Raw genomic sequence first — 16199 nt, 5'->3', positions numbered from 1 at the left:
CCATGGTGCAGCCTCCTTGAGGAAAAGTCAGGAAGTTCATAAAGGTCCCACGACCATGCCTTCTGCGCTGTCAAGTTACAACTCTGCCTTTATATGAAATAGTCATTGAAGTAGAAAGATCTGGCAAATTAGCATGTCCCAAATAGAAAGATGCTTTGCGGTCATTGGCACCCAGGCTTCCCTGTCTACCAAGTTTGAAGAAACTGCTTCAGAGACCAAAAAAATAAAAAAAGGAAGAAAGGAAGAAAGAAAGAAAGAAAGAAAGAAAGAAAGAAAGAAAGAAAGAAAAAAAGAAAGAAAGATTGGTTCAAGATCTCATTAATTAAGGACAGAAAATAGACTGGCTCTCCTGGTCCATCCAGTTCCCCTTTATTTCTTAACAATCCATAGTGCTGATATTATCTAGAACACTACACCAGAACTATGGACAAAACACATAAAGAGAGGGAAGCAAAATGTTTCTAGCGTCTTAAGAAGGAACAAACCGAAAAGAGAAAACGGGATGTAGAATTTTAAATGGAAGGGAAGGAACGTGTGCTCACGGGTACGGTGACTCTTTTACAATGGAAAAACTCCCAGGGAACTTGGGACAGAGGTATACGAAGCGAACGAGGAAGGAAGAAAAGAAGACACTACGTCTTTAAATTGAATTGAATGTTCTGTGACTTTAAATGAAAGCTCTTGTGTTGTTGGGCAAATAAATTTAAACCACTTAACATGGCAGAGAAGGTCAGGCGAGCTTATTATAGTGATCATAGCGTTACAGCCATTGCGATTGACCGCTGCTCTCCAGAATCACCAATAATCAGAGACCGCAAGCTGTGTTTGCAGAGAAAGGTCATCATTCATTTTTTTCAAAGCATTAATATCTTTTGTTTGTTTGGCTCAACATGAAACAGGAATCGATAGAGGTAATTCACAGAGCAATTAGCCCCTCATCTGTCAAACGGCATCTGGGTGTGTTTAACAAAAAGACCTTTGGAAAGGTTTAAAAAGAAAGAGAGTGCCTGTACGATCAACAATTTATATTTTCTACATGACATGTTGTGTATGTATCTGTGAAAAGGGGGGCCTTGGGACTAAGAAAATATACATAAAGCCTGCCATAAATCTACACTTCAATGTTACGACGTCGCAGTGTAGAGATAGACCAAAAAAAAAAGCTCAGATTACATTTTCGCCTGGTTCCCATGAAGATAGCAAGGGGCGTTTGGGATCTTTGCATCATGAATGAACACAACCACAGTACCTAGACTCTCCGAAAAGAAGACCTCAGGACAACTTGTGGGCAGTGTGACAAATTGGAGAGGGTCCAACGTTAGGAACAAATGTTCCCTACGGGCATCGGAGCCCATGGCATTTGTACTGGGCTAAACTGTTCTGAAACCGGCCACTGTCAGTCACGTTGGGGGACCCATCACAGGGAGGTGGTTCCCTCACAGCCCAGCACCCGTCACACCATTTTTGCACGTCTAGTCTGCCTATGTTAAAGTAAAAAAAAAAAAAAAAAAAAAAAAAAAGGAGAAATGAAAAATTAAGATAAAAGGCTTTAATATTAAAAAAAAAAATGAATTCTGTTCCGGGTCTATTTTTCCTTACTGAATTTCAAAAGTGTGAACTATGGGACTAAGGCAGCGGGCATCAAAAGGTGCGTTACTTTAAAAAGTCAGCCTGCGAATTTGCCCACAAATGCTATCACTCACAGCAGGGCCAGATGTATTTTGGGAATGTGGTATTTTCTTTTCAATCCTCAGGTTCTTCTTTCTCATTATTTTCTTGACCTTTTTTTTTCCCCTCCCCCATTTCCTCCCCTTTTTATTATTTTACTGTATTCATTCATTCATTCATTCACTCGTTCGCATTCACTTTATTCTGGTCTTCACCAGACCATAAGATCATGGCCAAAAAAGAAGTCACGAGGTAAAAAAAAAAGAAAGTTACAAAAGTTTTGCTCATTCTGTGACTTGGAAAAATGTGTTTTGGTTTTGAATTTAGTTTTATTCTTAACATCCAAACATTCTAAGAGGTGGCCTATTCTTCTCTAAGTCTTTTTCAAGATACTCGTGAATGTCTTATCTAGATATGACATACAGCTAAGTGAAAAAGCAAGGGACACCGAACTCAGAGTATATTATAATTTTCACAACTGCGAAAAAAAATACTACAGCAAAAGACTAAAAGGACACAATTCTTAAATAATGTCTCTGAGTGGAGGAATTATTGTCATTCTGTTTGTTTCATATAAAATTCCTGAACTTTCAAAATTCTCTTACATCTTAGTTTTTAATTGGAAAAGCTAATATTTAAATTTAATATAGTAACACAAAGCAACCATGTCCCTGTAAAATCATTATATTTCAGATTGACCTCAGAGAGCCAGAATTTTACTTGTAAGCACTGTCCAACACTCTTAAATAATTTGTAATTTTTCTTGGAACCTCATGAGATTACGCGATGCACGTAAAATTCTGAGGTGATTGCAAGATTGAAGTTGAGAGCAGTGGAGTACCAGGGAGTAGCTCACGGACATCTAGACTTCTGAAATAATAAAATCTTGTTATAAGAGAATTTTACTATTAAATATTTGGGTTTATATTATTTAGGAATGTGGAACTTAATCCCGGAGGCATTTTGACACAATGAGTCCCTCCTCCTAACTTCTCAATTAAAAAAAAAAATTTTTTTCTGTTTATGTGAACTGTGTTAGAAGTTTTCATATATTCAATACAACACTTCCTTCAACTACAAGTTTTCTCTGTAACTCACAGACACTGGCTAATAATTATTTTCCAAACTTTCAGCTACCAAAGCAAACATCCCAGCCAGTAGTTGCCTGGGATCTATTTTTCCTTCATGAAAATACTACAGTTTACTTCGACAATAATCTAAATCATCCCACTTTCCAAATGGTTATTCACAAGGAGGGCCCATCATTTCCTTGTTAGCCTATCTTAAGGGTGGGTCTGGCTTCCATAGGCTTTGCACATTCTTCTGATTTGTAAATCAAACCTGAGTTAGAAGGATGGACTGCCACCTCCTCTGGGCTCTGCTTAGTGTCACAGGGGTACAGTTCATCAGACAAACACCTCGTAAGCATCAGTTCTGGCCGCTTTCCAGGGAAAACCATGTCATGCCATTGAATAACACTTAGGACCCAATCTTTCATCCTCCTCCTGCATAACTAAATAAATTGGGTAAAGGTCTTGCCCTGTCTCAAGATAACAAGAAGTTTAAAGAACTTACCAGTGTTTCATGTTGCAGACACTAAGCTTTAGAGAAATGAACAAAAACAAGATGGCGGCTTTCCTGAAGTTCAAAGGCAGTTCTGATAGCAAATGAATACAGCTACAAATAATACAGCTAAAAAATAGGAAGGGGATTCGGACGGAGGGCTGGAAGAAAATGAACACAGAAATTTTTCTTCTAATGCTATCCTACTCAAAACCTAATGACTTAAAACAGGAGGCAGCAAACTTCATGAAAGATTAGAGGAGAAATGGCTCATACTTCATGGGAAGCATCATCTCTTTAGCAGCTCTTCGACCACACTGTTGTAGTGTGAGACAGCCTCGAAACGCGTAAACGAGCGGATGCTTCCCATGTTCTAATAAAACTTTAATGTGAACACCGAAATCACACGATTTTCACGTGTCCCCAAATATCACTCTCCTTTACTTCTTTTTCGACTGTTTATAAATGTGAATGGCCTGCCTGCCTCTGCACCAGAGTTTGGAAGTCCTGACCTGAGTTTGTGTATCGGATATTAGAGAATGAGCTTTCTTGGCTTCCTCTCGGTTTAGTGATAGCTGTTTGTTTACCATTTAACTGTTATGTGAATAAAGATGTTTTTCTTTAACTTCAATATTTTGTTATTTCAGAAAAAGCTCACTGAACTTTTTAAGCTCATCGAATTCCGAAGAGAATCTTGATTATGCGTGACTCAGGCATGGGAGGAAAGAGAATACGGGTGAGCAGACCAGATTCGACTACATAAAATCATGTGTTTTTTTTTTTTTTCAGAGAAAGACTTAAAATAGACTAAAATCTGATATCAGTTTAAATTATAGTTTATTCAGGTAATAACTATATAAATAATTATTCAATAATTTTGAAAACTCTTTGGTGAAAAAAGACAACAGAAATGGGAATAAATCAGAGTGAAAAACTCTACACGTGTGCGTATATGTATATGCATTCTATATAGCAAAAGGTATAAAGCAAAATGTCAACAATATTTATGGGGAAGATGGGGTTAATTATCTCTGTGCTTTTTTTCTACGTTCCAAATATTTTGCAATGTGTGTGCTTTTATAATTAGGAAAAGATAACCAATGTTATAAGAATACCCTTTGCTTCCAACTTTTGAAAGTATTTCTGTGGACAGATCTATGCCTCTGTGGCAATCCTGGGTGAGGGATCATGAAATATTCTGCATGATTTACTGACCACTGGAAAGATTTGTGATAGCGTTGCAGATAACCTCCAGGGAGCTCATAAAAATAATTACCTGAAAGTTGTACAAATTCAGCATTTTATGACATGCAAATAAAGAAAAGGAAGGAAGAAACATGAGATAACACAAATAAGACCTCGTAAAAGGGACGGCGATAAGTTTGAAAAAAGAAATAATGGATGTTACTAAGTTCTGTAAAATTTTGGCAGGTAGATAGACTTGAATGAGAGAGAGCCAACAAACCGCCCTCTTGCTATTCAAAAGAGGAACAAAACATCAATCAATCTCTGGCATCAAAATCGTATTTGTATTTGTGACCAACGTTTTCTTAAAGGCTCGCCTTCATCTTCATTTGCAAGTTTTCTGAAAAAAACTTGGCTGAGTCCAAATAACTGGACTTTCATTCGTGGGGAAAATATAATAAAAAGGGGATTCGTCCACGCATTGTTTAGTGCGTTTTTATTTCAACATTTGAAGGAAGGACAGCACATGAGTTCTACCTATATATTTATTCCTATTACATTTCGATACCATGAGGAAAAGGTAAATGTAGTTTATTTTCTCAATCAAAAAGATCTTGAAAGGATGTCTGAAAAAAAATGTTATATTAAAGATATATTAGTAAGTGACTGCTTTTAAGTTATTAGGTATCAAAATAGCCTTATTTAGGTTGTTCACTGCTTGGAAGACCAGCAAGTACATGAGAATAAAGGAACCACTGGATTCTCAGAAGTAAAATAAAAGTATTTCAGGCATCTGATAATACTTGGGGCTTAATCATTAGATATGGTGTGTCAAAAATGTTAGACTGATAATACTAATAGAAATATATTTGAAAGAGATATTTTTTGAGTGTCTCTTTCTTTTCTCTCTCTCTTTTTTTTATTTCTTCCATCCCATAGAAGCGCAGTTCCCAAGAAATCTACTTGACTGATGGACTTGTAAGGGAGAAGAAATTACAGCTGTGGGTCTCAGGCACTCTACTTCACCTTATCAAATGCACTCACCAATTTATGTTCTCAGTACTTTTCCACAGTCTGACAAAAATCAGGACTATTCTGGGGCTTCGTGAGCCCTCCTGTCTCTAGAGATGGTGACATTCCATCTCGACAGCTCAGATCAAGCCACCGGGTACCACCCACATGCCGCTGATGGATTGTCAATGTGTTCTAAGGGAACCGAGAGGGAAAGCTCCACTTTTGACTACTATATATCATGACTCGTAGTTTACTTGAACATTCAAGACTCATCTGAAAAGATCCCGCTCTCCATCAAACACTTCTGATAGAAAGCTCATGATGAATGACAGTCACGGGTGCCATGGGTGGGGGTGGCTGCTCTTGTTTCAGTTGGAGTCCGACCCTGCACGCACTACACGCATGAAGCCGCATGTAAGAGCTAACTGAATTGTGCAGAAAACACACTTAAGAGATGGCGTCGTGGCTTCCCAGAGTCGTGGAAAGACTCTGCAGAGGAGCTAGCGCACGGGTTGGACCTTGGAGGATCAGGAAGTTTGGATGGGTGCAGGAGAAGGACAGACAACAGAAAGTAATCGCCTGTGTTGACGACCAGCGCATTGTGTCCCCAAGCCTGTATCGCTTCCTCCAAACGTGACCCCACGCAATTCTCATCAGATTAGGAAGCCGAAGTGCAGAGAAGGCAGAGTTCTCAAAAGACTGCACAGCTAAGAAATACGGGAAAACAGATTTGAGCTCAGACCTGCCTTATTCTAACATTTATATTCTTTTTAATGCACTGATCTGTATTCAGGATGTGTTTTTTTTTTTTTTTTTGAAAGGCAGACTGATGGGAGTAAGAATGAAGACATGCAAATAAGCGAGCTTGAGGATGAAGGGCTTCCTTCCTGCGGACGGTGGTTGGAATCAAGCAACGAAGGGAAGGAAAAAAATAGTGTTTCTAGGAAGAGTTCCAAGATGAGATTTTTACCTGCTTGACGAGCATTTGTTAAACCTGAATTTATTTATTTTCTAATTGCAAAAGTATTCCACGTGAACAGTAAAATATTAGGAGACTGTGCAAAGAACCACCAGCTACAGAATCAACCAGAGCTAGCTAGTCTTCCTGTTCCAGTATACCGTTTCTCAATCTTTGGAGCATTTTTCTTCAAATACATTCATATATAGATTTTATGAAATTCGAATTTGGTTTTCACATTTTTATAATCCGACGTCTAAATTAACGACATATCGCCATCTAGTTCATCTCAGATACTCTCTGAACACATATTTTAATGAGTGTAGGATATTTCATAAGTATAGGCTGCCATCATTTATTAAACTTCCATCATTGAGCATTGAAGTAATTTCTAGTTTTTCTAATAGAGAAATGATAAATGATGTCCAATTTCCTGTGGAAATCATTTTGTTTACTTCTGATTTTTCCTTAAAAACGATTTTTAAAAAAAAAATTTAGATTTCAGAAAACTAAAATCTAAATTTCAATCTCGCACCATCCCAGAAATTGAAGCCCAGGGCCGAACTTTGAGGGAACAAACCAACATCCTAGCAGAAGCCTGACCTAATCATCATCAGCATCATCATCACTTCAGGAAGTTAACCATCAGGGAGAGAGGCGGAGAGATTGAAGACGAGATTAAGGGCACAGGGAGTAAGAAAAAGAACACAGTTTCCTTTCCTCAGGGGACAGATGCATGCTCTCCAGGTAGCAAACTTCTTTTAAACATCAAACTCCCTTGTGGTCTTGGGAGTTGTGAGAAGCACTTATTTTAGATTTTGTCTAAATCTTAAGTGACGATGGGCTTTTTTAACTTCCAGTAACACTGAAAACTGGTGCATTCACATCACGCTGCCGATACATTTTCTCGTTAGAGAAAGTCACGCAGTAAAGGCCACCTCCTGGCTTTGCATCCCAGCTACTCAGTTTAACAGCTCTGTGACGTTGGACAAGTCCTTTAATTTCTCTGAACCTCAACGTCCACAGCAGAAAATGGAGATAATAATGTCACCTGGCAAAGTTTGGATCGTGACAATTAAATAGGATAATGTACCAGCAGACAATCACAATCACGGAAGGGGGCTTCTTCATTTTAAAAAGTAGGGTTCATTCGTTCCACAAAGTTTTTATTCCTGGGGCACTGAAAATTCAAAGGCATTATCCAATCTCTTATTGAGGATCACAGCCCCATGAAAAAGACAGGGAGGGTAGCATCATAACATAGCGATGAGCTAACACGTCGAAGGGACAGAAGTTGGTACAAAGTGGTGTGTATTCCCAAACGAGGGACAGCCGGATCTATTTGGAGAGAGGGCAGAGAAGGTGTAACCCTCGCGGTGAGTCTTACAAGATGAGGACTTGGTCACCAGGCAGGGGAAGCAAAGGGGATGTCGCCGGCATGGGCTATCTATCGCTTGGTCCTGTGGTGGCGGGGAGAGGCTCAGTGGTTGGCACGAATCCTTAACAGAAGCTAAAAGATATTCAAATGCCACTTCCTCCGCCTGGTCCCTTCTCCAGGAAACCCTCTTCGCATCCTTTCCACTTTAATTGCGCCTCATCTGTGGATTTCTTTGACATTTACTACTTCCTGCTTTGCGTTAATTTGTGTACTTAGTTTACTTTTATTATGCACTAGAGAACCACAGACTGTTTTTTCCTGGTGTTCTCCACAGCGCCTTCGACGTAACATTATGCCTATTTATATACGTAAACACACACGTATGCATTTTTTTAGAATGAAAACCGATGCATCCCACATTCATCCTCTTCATCGTGGTGGGTGTCGCGGTCCGTTTATTCATATATTGGTGAAAGGAGAAAAGTCTTTTCGTTGTACAGCTTGTCGCACATTAAGCCATTGACAGACACGCAATACCTTTCCCTTCACTCCTGAAAACCAGCTGAGAAGTTTTTCTCCTGCTATCAAAGAAACAGATTTCTTCTAATGCCATCGATTCTTCTAGAATAGACACATAGAGCTATGTCTTCTCTCTCATCCACTCAACTTAGAGCCAGCTTCTTGGGCAAAGGCAGGGGCCTGATAAAGAACCCTCAGAATATAGTGATTTTCTGAGTTCCCAGCAGAGATGAATACTGGCTGGGATCCTGGGTGGTTGTATGGCTGATTCAGGAACACTCTGTCCCTCAAAATTTGGGGTTTAGACTCCCTTCAATCATCTAATGAGCGATGCCCAGCTCCAAGTCAAATCTGCCAAGAAGACTGTGAATATTCTCATTATCTTGATTATTACGGGTAGCCATAGAATCACACAATATCATAATAATATCATTTGTACATTTATTGAGTATTAACCATGGCCAGGCACTTTCTAAATACTTCGTCCATATTAACTAAACTCACTCACAAGGGACTTGGCAACTTAGTTACTCTCAGCGTGTTTTGTTTAACTGATGATGAGGCTGTGGCACAGTGGGCTATTCCTGGTGAGTGGTGACCCCGGGTTGGGATCAAGAGTGACCTGTTATGGAGCCTGGGCTTTCTTGCCTTTCGTTAATGTACCCGACCAAGGACATAACACCATCCTCTTTTTATAACTTAGCTGCAGAGACTCTCAGAAACTCGCCTAAGTCCACACACTGGATAATAGTAGAGCCAGGATTTGGAGCCCAGTCCATGGAGCTCTGAAGTCTGAGTCTGGGACTCGAGGCTTCCCGCTCCCAGGCAAGATTTATAATGCTTCCGGTTATCACTATGGACTATCTTATCCTCAGCCGTGGGCTCTATCGGGGGATGGTTTCCTAGGACAAGAGAGAAGTAAATAAAGTGTCCTCCTGATACTGCTACAGGAGTCATTGAGGACAACTGAAGTAGGGTTTGATGACTCTATGAGTGAATTACCCTTGGGATATTTCAAATATTAGAAATGTTTCCTGTAGACCCTGTCGAGGATGACTGACCCAGTTACATTCTGCCGCGAAAACCGTAGTCATTTTATTACGCTTTGTTAAGGTCCAGTGTTGACGCCATGGTTTCGGACAAAAAGGGTCAAGAATCCAGGCCAAAGACAGAAAGGGCAATGTCCCACAGGGGTAAAGAGCCAGAGCTCAGCACATCAAGATGACGGCTGTCTTTGAAAATACTGAATTGATACAAGCCAAAGAGTAGGAAAGCCAGACACGCCTTTATGTGCAGAATCGAGGCCGGCCTCGTGCCAAGCTCAGTAGACAGCTCATGTCAATTTGGCAGAGAAGTGAAGATGAAGGTCGCTCCCGGCTGCAAGGGTTCGGTACAGTAGGAAATTTATGATAAGTCAAAATAGTTGACCCACTGAGACCCGTGTAACTTACTGTTTATGGAATCTCAAGTGGACAGCCTCCTTTTCCCTGTCATGGTGGTCATGTTTACACTCCATCAGATCTGCGGAGTCTCGAAAATGGACTAATGAATTTGATCACCACAGCCCACTCTGCTCATTAACCTGAAGTATCTGTCAGATGGCTCCGTTTCCTCCAATCAAAGATGTAACACCATGACCAAGGTGTCGTTTCATTCCATGAGGTACCGAAAGAGGTCGCGGAGAATGCGCAGCGCGAGGTATGATTTCTCATCTGTTTTGAGGGTGAAGTCAGTGATGTGTGTTTATTCATAGTGGTGCCTGCTACTGTCCCCTTCCAATGAAACCTGACAATTAGAAGTGGCTGCAGGAAATGGCTGTGAGCGCTCCTAAATAAATAAGGCTGTGTGAAAGCAAGGGACTTTCTTCCTACTCGAGTAACGAAATTTGACAAAGCAGTCACGGTTTGCTTTGTGACCATCGACGACTAGTTACACGGCAAACAATCCCTTAGCAATCTCTTTAGATCTTTCTGCGTTTTCATGAAATTATTAAACGAGTAGGAAGGCGAGTTTTGGGGGCGGATCGGCAGATAGCATAATTCATGTCTTAGCAGTATAACTGGTTTGTTACGAAACCTTAACAAACTGGGTGAGAAACAAAACAGGTTCTTTTTTGTTGTTGTTTTGCTTCGTTTTCCGATTCTGATCCTGGCATGTCAAAATCCCCCTTTCCCACTCGTTAAAAATAACTTGGCAGGGTCCTGTGACTTTTCAGTTTTTCTCAGGTTTTAAAACTCGGTTTAGGCTATTTTAAAACTGGAATCTCGTACTGGATTCGTATTTATTTTCCTCATTTCCTCCAACTGCCCCTGGAACAGACTTGGTCCCATCAGCTTGGGATCACTGTCCCTCATCTGAGCCATGCTCTTCTGGCCTTTCTGGTCTGACTCTGACCAGGAAGAATGGAAGGCACAGATGGCTTCCCCTGACCTTGACTGACCTTCTGGTGTTGGAAGGAGGATGCTGGGGGTGGAAATGTAGTAAAAGATTTATCTAAACTGCTAGAAAAAAATCAGGTTGGGGCAAGGTCCTTGGCTTCCCTGATTCTCACAGCAACTGGTACCCACCGTACATCATATAGTTTTTCTCCCTAAGGGGGTATAGCTCACACCCAGGACATCTTTATGAAGATCCTGCCCGTTCCTTTGCTGTCTCCCAACATTCCTGTCCCCCTCCCCACTGGCCCAGCAGCCTCTGCGGCAGCCCTAATCTCCTGACCCCTTTTTAATCTCGATGCTTCCTCGCTTGGAGAAGGAACCGCTGAGTCCGCTTTGCACACTGCGAGGGTTCGAGGGAGCACTGAGAGTGGGGGCGGGGACTCCGTCTCCCTCCCGGGCAAAATAACCCTAGTGGCAGCAGGTCCCATTCTCATAGGTTACTGCCCTCTCCTTCCTAGTAGGCTTCTTAACCTCGAAGGACCGCCTGACTGACTCTGGGCCCAATTTTTTATGAGTATTTTGTTCCAAGATACAACTAGACTCTTGTCGAAGTCACAGAAAATTGCCCTCCACATGTTCCTTTTCTCTTTCACGGCAGTGCTAGGGTATGTTAGTACGCCTTCCCAGGTTCAGCCCACACCGAGCTGGAGAGTAAGAAGTCATCGTTTTCTCAAAGGAAAAAAAAATGTATATATATACACATACATGGGTACCATGCTACTTCCTCTCCTCTCGTTTACTACAGCCTCTTCCACCTGAAAAGCCCATGCGCGTAGCGACACCCAAGTCAGAACGGCGGGAGTCCCCAAGCGCCCTCCACCCATTCGCGGCGACTGTGGCACGCCTCGCCTCTTTCCCTTCGTCTGGGTTCCCTCCAGAAGCCGTCATACGTTTGACCACCAAATCCACCTGCGTCCACCTTTGGGGAGCAAAGGCTTGGAAACGGGCGCACGTGGTAACCGGAGTGGATTTTGTTTGCGAGACTCCAACGGGCACCCTGTCTCTGTTCTTTCTTCCATCCGCCGCACCCTCTGCTTCCCAAAGAGCCAGCCGATCTCCTCTCCCTTCCCCGCAAATGTCCTAAAGAGCCGTCCACACCGCTTCCTAACGAGCGCAGCCTTGCGCCTTGCGCCTTCCTGGAAACAGGCTCCGTGCTGCTGGGATCTGACTTCTCGGTGGGTGGACAGGACCGGGGGGTCAGAGCTGCACTTGACCCTTTGTTCCACAGACTTACTTCGCAGCTGAGCAGTCAAATTTTGATTTAGACTCTTTTTTTTCTCCCCCTAGGCCCTAGACCAGTTCCTTACCTTGGAGCATGTCCCCTTTGCTGATCTCATACATTTTTATTTTATTTGATAACTTGATATTATGCTCGGATTACAGAACTTCCATTCGGTAAAGATTCTGTAACAAATTGTTCTTTTGTACGATTGCCAAATATCTCAGACTAAAAACATACTGGGGGGGAAAAAGCCAGATAAAAAATTAAATGGAGTCAAAAATTAGGGGCTGGCTAATAAAATCAGATTTTTCTCGACACTTTCAGTCAATGCAAAAATAATCGTGGGAATATAAAAGGTTTTTTATGGTCAATTATTCCTGTCTTAGTAAGTACCTATAATCACAGCCCCTTCAGAATAGGTAATAATCTTCCACAGAGAAAAGTGAGACTTCCCTACAGATCCATAAGAAAGGTAAAATGTTATCACATGCATGCATAAAATATATTAATATTGAAATGTGCTAGCTTTAAGGTCAGGTCGGTAGACATCTTTTTTTTTCTACCCTGAAAAAAATATATACTATCTGACTTTATTGGGCGGCTGACATCCAATTGATCTGCATTATTCTTCGCTAGCGAGAGCCTATATACCTAAATGCCTCAGATAATAGGTATTACGGTATTAGGTAAAAAGCCTCCATGCAGTCTACAGCAATATCAAAAAGGTAGAAAGTGTAAAATAAGGGAGATTAAGATGACACCAGAAAGCTTTGAATGAGGTGTCATTTTGCATTTAGAGAGACAACCAGCAAAGTTAAGACAGAAGGGGGAAAAAAATGCCCCTTTCTCGCCAGCTGCCCTTAAAGATTTACAAATGATCTGTTAACAGAAATGAGTTTCTCTTGGGCTTCAGAAACCATTTATTACTCCGGGAGAGAGACAAAAAAAAAAAAAAAGGAGATGGAAAAGACTGGCAAATTATGCTTATTTGAAGGCAAAACGCATCCCATCAGCAGCATGATGAAAATGTACCAAAGGTGGCAGCCAGATGTTGGCATGTTAATATTTTTTTCGCGAGCTCTTTCGCCGGAGAACGAGGACAAAGAACTTTTGGGGGCCGTTCTTGAGAATCTGAATTGCGGCGCATTGTCAGGCTGCAAGCCGTGCCGGGGAAATCATGATCGCATTTGATGATGAAGAGGAAGAGGAAGTGTGTCCTAAATAGGGGGCTTGAACTTCGAGTCCCTGGCTGCCTCCCAGATGTCTTGCGCTACGAATGGGCTCATCTGATCTCTCCTAGTCAATTTCATCCTGGAAAGTAGCCAGTGGGCCTAGTTCACGACCCAGTGATGTCATTATAATTCATTCTCCTCCACCACAAAGACTTCGGAACTTTCCAATTTACAATGGGTCTTTTTAATAAAGAAGAGTGTCACGCATGGAATTTTTAAGTGTTTCTAATGATTTATCTTTCTTTTTCCTTTTTTCCCCCTCTTTTAGGCTCAGAATGGCCTGTCTTATTCTTGGGAAGACTGGACTATCAAAATCATTCGAAGAATTCTTGTTATATCTTTGTTCAAGTTTTTTATAGGCCGACTATGGGCTACCTCGTCTAAACAACAATTAAAACGCTAAACTTTAAGTCTTACGAATAAATCACAGTAGGGAGCCGGAAAATGTAATAACGACTTCACTGATGCTCCCTCTTGAATACGCACAGAGTATCTCTAAACAGGACAGATGCCGTCTTTAGCCGCGGTCTCTGTGTTTCGAGCCTAACTCTGCAGGCTGAGAGAGACACGTGTAAGTCACTTAGAAGCAGGGACTGTGGCATCATTTTGTGTCCACCACTCCCCAGCACTTCTGGGCTCCAAGGAAACAGCCACTGAGGAAGATCACGTGGCGACCGAGCTCGGCGCTGGGGAGTGAGGACCCTCTCCCGGGACCTCGCCTCTTTGATCCTGGGGAGCCCTCCTTGCCAGAGTGGACTTCTACTCTCTTTATCCTGGAGTGTTTGCGAAGACGGGGCCTTCCCTGGACTCATTCCCAATGGAGGGTCAATGCTAAGAGGGAGAAATTGCCCTTCTGTGGATCCAACCAAACGACCTGATAGAGCCTTCTCTGGACACCTCGGGGGCCCTCGCCTCTCCTGGCCAAACGGAGACTGGTCCAGCTGGACTAAGATTGCTCGTCTCTCTCTCCTGTGTTTGATACATATATTCTTCTAGAGTCTGCAGAAACACCTTGCTGTAATTATGATATGCTAGAGGGGGGAAAAATCCAGACTTGTTTTGTTTTGTTTTGTTTTTCACTCCTTTTCTAGAGTAGGTGTTCTAAACCAAATCTGCATGGCTGGACCATTATCGGCAATAGATTTAAATGAGAAGAGGATGGTGGCCAGAACACTTAGGCTAGTTGGAGAGGACATTGGGACTGTCTGCGTGCTGAAGCGATTGCATAGAAAAGGTTAAGATTGACAGGACTGAGATGGGGGAGGTGTGTAGGAAGAAAAGAGAGAGAGAGATGAGAAAGAAAGAGAGACACACACACGCAGAGAGGCAGGGGCAGGGAGAGAGGTTTGTAATGAGGAATGAAGATGACTTGGAGGAGCTCAGGGGAAAGGCAGCTCGGGATGGGGTGAAATTAAGGAGGGCTGCATGCAGGAGGAGGGCTGCGTAGAGAGAGGGCACCTGGCCTTTTCAGAAGATGGTTTTCCTGTTTTTACAGAAAGCGGAGCCACAGCAGAGAGCCTGGGAGTCTCGGGTTGCCAGTGTCAGGTGGTTCACACTCTTCCCCATGACTTGGGGATATAAAAGTCTTTGAAGCGAGCCCTTGCTGAATCTGATCAAAGGAATCGTCTCTTTCCAGGGAGTAGACCGTGCACTGTGTTAGTGGGACTGCTCGTTACCCAAGCTGGCGATCACCACCAAAGGGAGAAAGGGTTATCTTAGCCATAGCTACGACGCGCTGCGGGGAACCCAGAGAGTCTGGAGAAGGGGACACAGGACAAGCTGCACAGAGGAGACATAATAATGATGATAGTAATAATGAGAAGAAAAGCAACCATTTTAATGCCAAAAATTAGGAGCAGCAGCTGCTGTATTTTTAAAGCCCCTGTTATGGACATATGCCGTCTCCAAACATGTCTAGAAATGTATGGATCTATACATATGTATGCATGTCGATATGTATAATCTGTAAACACTCACAGAACCCCTCGACGTAAGCATTATTAGTCCGATTTTGTAATTGAGGATATTAAGTCTTAACGAGCTCATAAAACTTATTCGAGGAAACGCACCCACATAAAGTTTGATCGTGGCCGATTGGATAAAAAGACGCAACCATAGCTGTGTGGTCCGTAAAACACATGGCGGGGTTGAGAAGGAAGGAAAGAGAAAGCGTTATGTGAAGAAAGGTACAGTGGAAAACAGCTCGGGGAATGGTTTATACGCTGCTCGTAGGAAACTATCACACGGGTAAGAAAAACGAAGCCCAGAAAATTGCTAGCAAATGGTACAGCCAGGATTCGGCTCCACACCGAACAATCACCCCATGTTGTTGCTTAAAGGAGTTGTGATAAGACACCTCGAAGGCCAGTTTAAATTCTAACGATTATTGATTTCGGAAGTTATACATCAGGGGTTGACAATCGTGGTTCTGAGTCAGGCTCAAGTTCAAATCTCAAGTCTTTCTTGTTACTAATGTGTAACCCTGGGTGATGTACTTAAAAAATCTTGAAAGCTCATTTTCTTCATCTGCGAAATTGAGATCTAATATATAACTAATAAAATCGTGAGGATATAATAAGAGAACGTATGCAGCTTTTAAATCGGTGCCGCACTACCTGCACCTTTAGCAAACTGTAGCTGTTATTTCAGTGTTCTGAGATATAAATATTATTAAAATAATATTCTGTATTACATGTTGCATCCCTAAGTTTCAGTATCAATATTGTAGGAAAAAGATTATTGATTCTAGACTAGGTTTGAATTTTCCCTGAGAATAACCATTTAATTTCATCCTTCAAAAATTTTCTGCAGTAAAATGCCAATTTAAAAATAAGTGGCAGTTTGAGGAAAATATTTGTAATATGTACAGAAAAAAAGACTTAGCATCAAGAAAATATAAAGATAAATAACCCAATAAGACAGGTAAAATGAGGTAGTTCACAGAAAAAGATATACATGGTGAATAAACATAGGAAAATGTGCTCACACAAGTTATTTTTAGCCCAACTCTCTGGAAAAATCA

General features: G+C 41.7%; 1 protein-coding gene across 5 annotated transcripts in view; it reads right to left on the bottom strand.

Annotated features, from left to right (window-relative positions):
- LOC107509365 overlaps positions 1-16199 on the bottom strand; it is a 951183-nt gene that overhangs the window by 470810 nt on the left and 464174 nt on the right. The gene's annotated exons all lie outside the window — the stretch shown is intronic.

Source organism: Rousettus aegyptiacus, unplaced genomic scaffold (assembly GCF_014176215.1).
Source record: "Rousettus aegyptiacus isolate mRouAeg1 unplaced genomic scaffold, mRouAeg1.p scaffold_m13_p_14, whole genome shotgun sequence".
NCBI classification, from domain to species: domain Eukaryota; kingdom Metazoa; phylum Chordata; class Mammalia; order Chiroptera; family Pteropodidae; genus Rousettus; species Rousettus aegyptiacus.
This window is presented reverse-complemented; position numbering and strand designations above follow the sequence as displayed.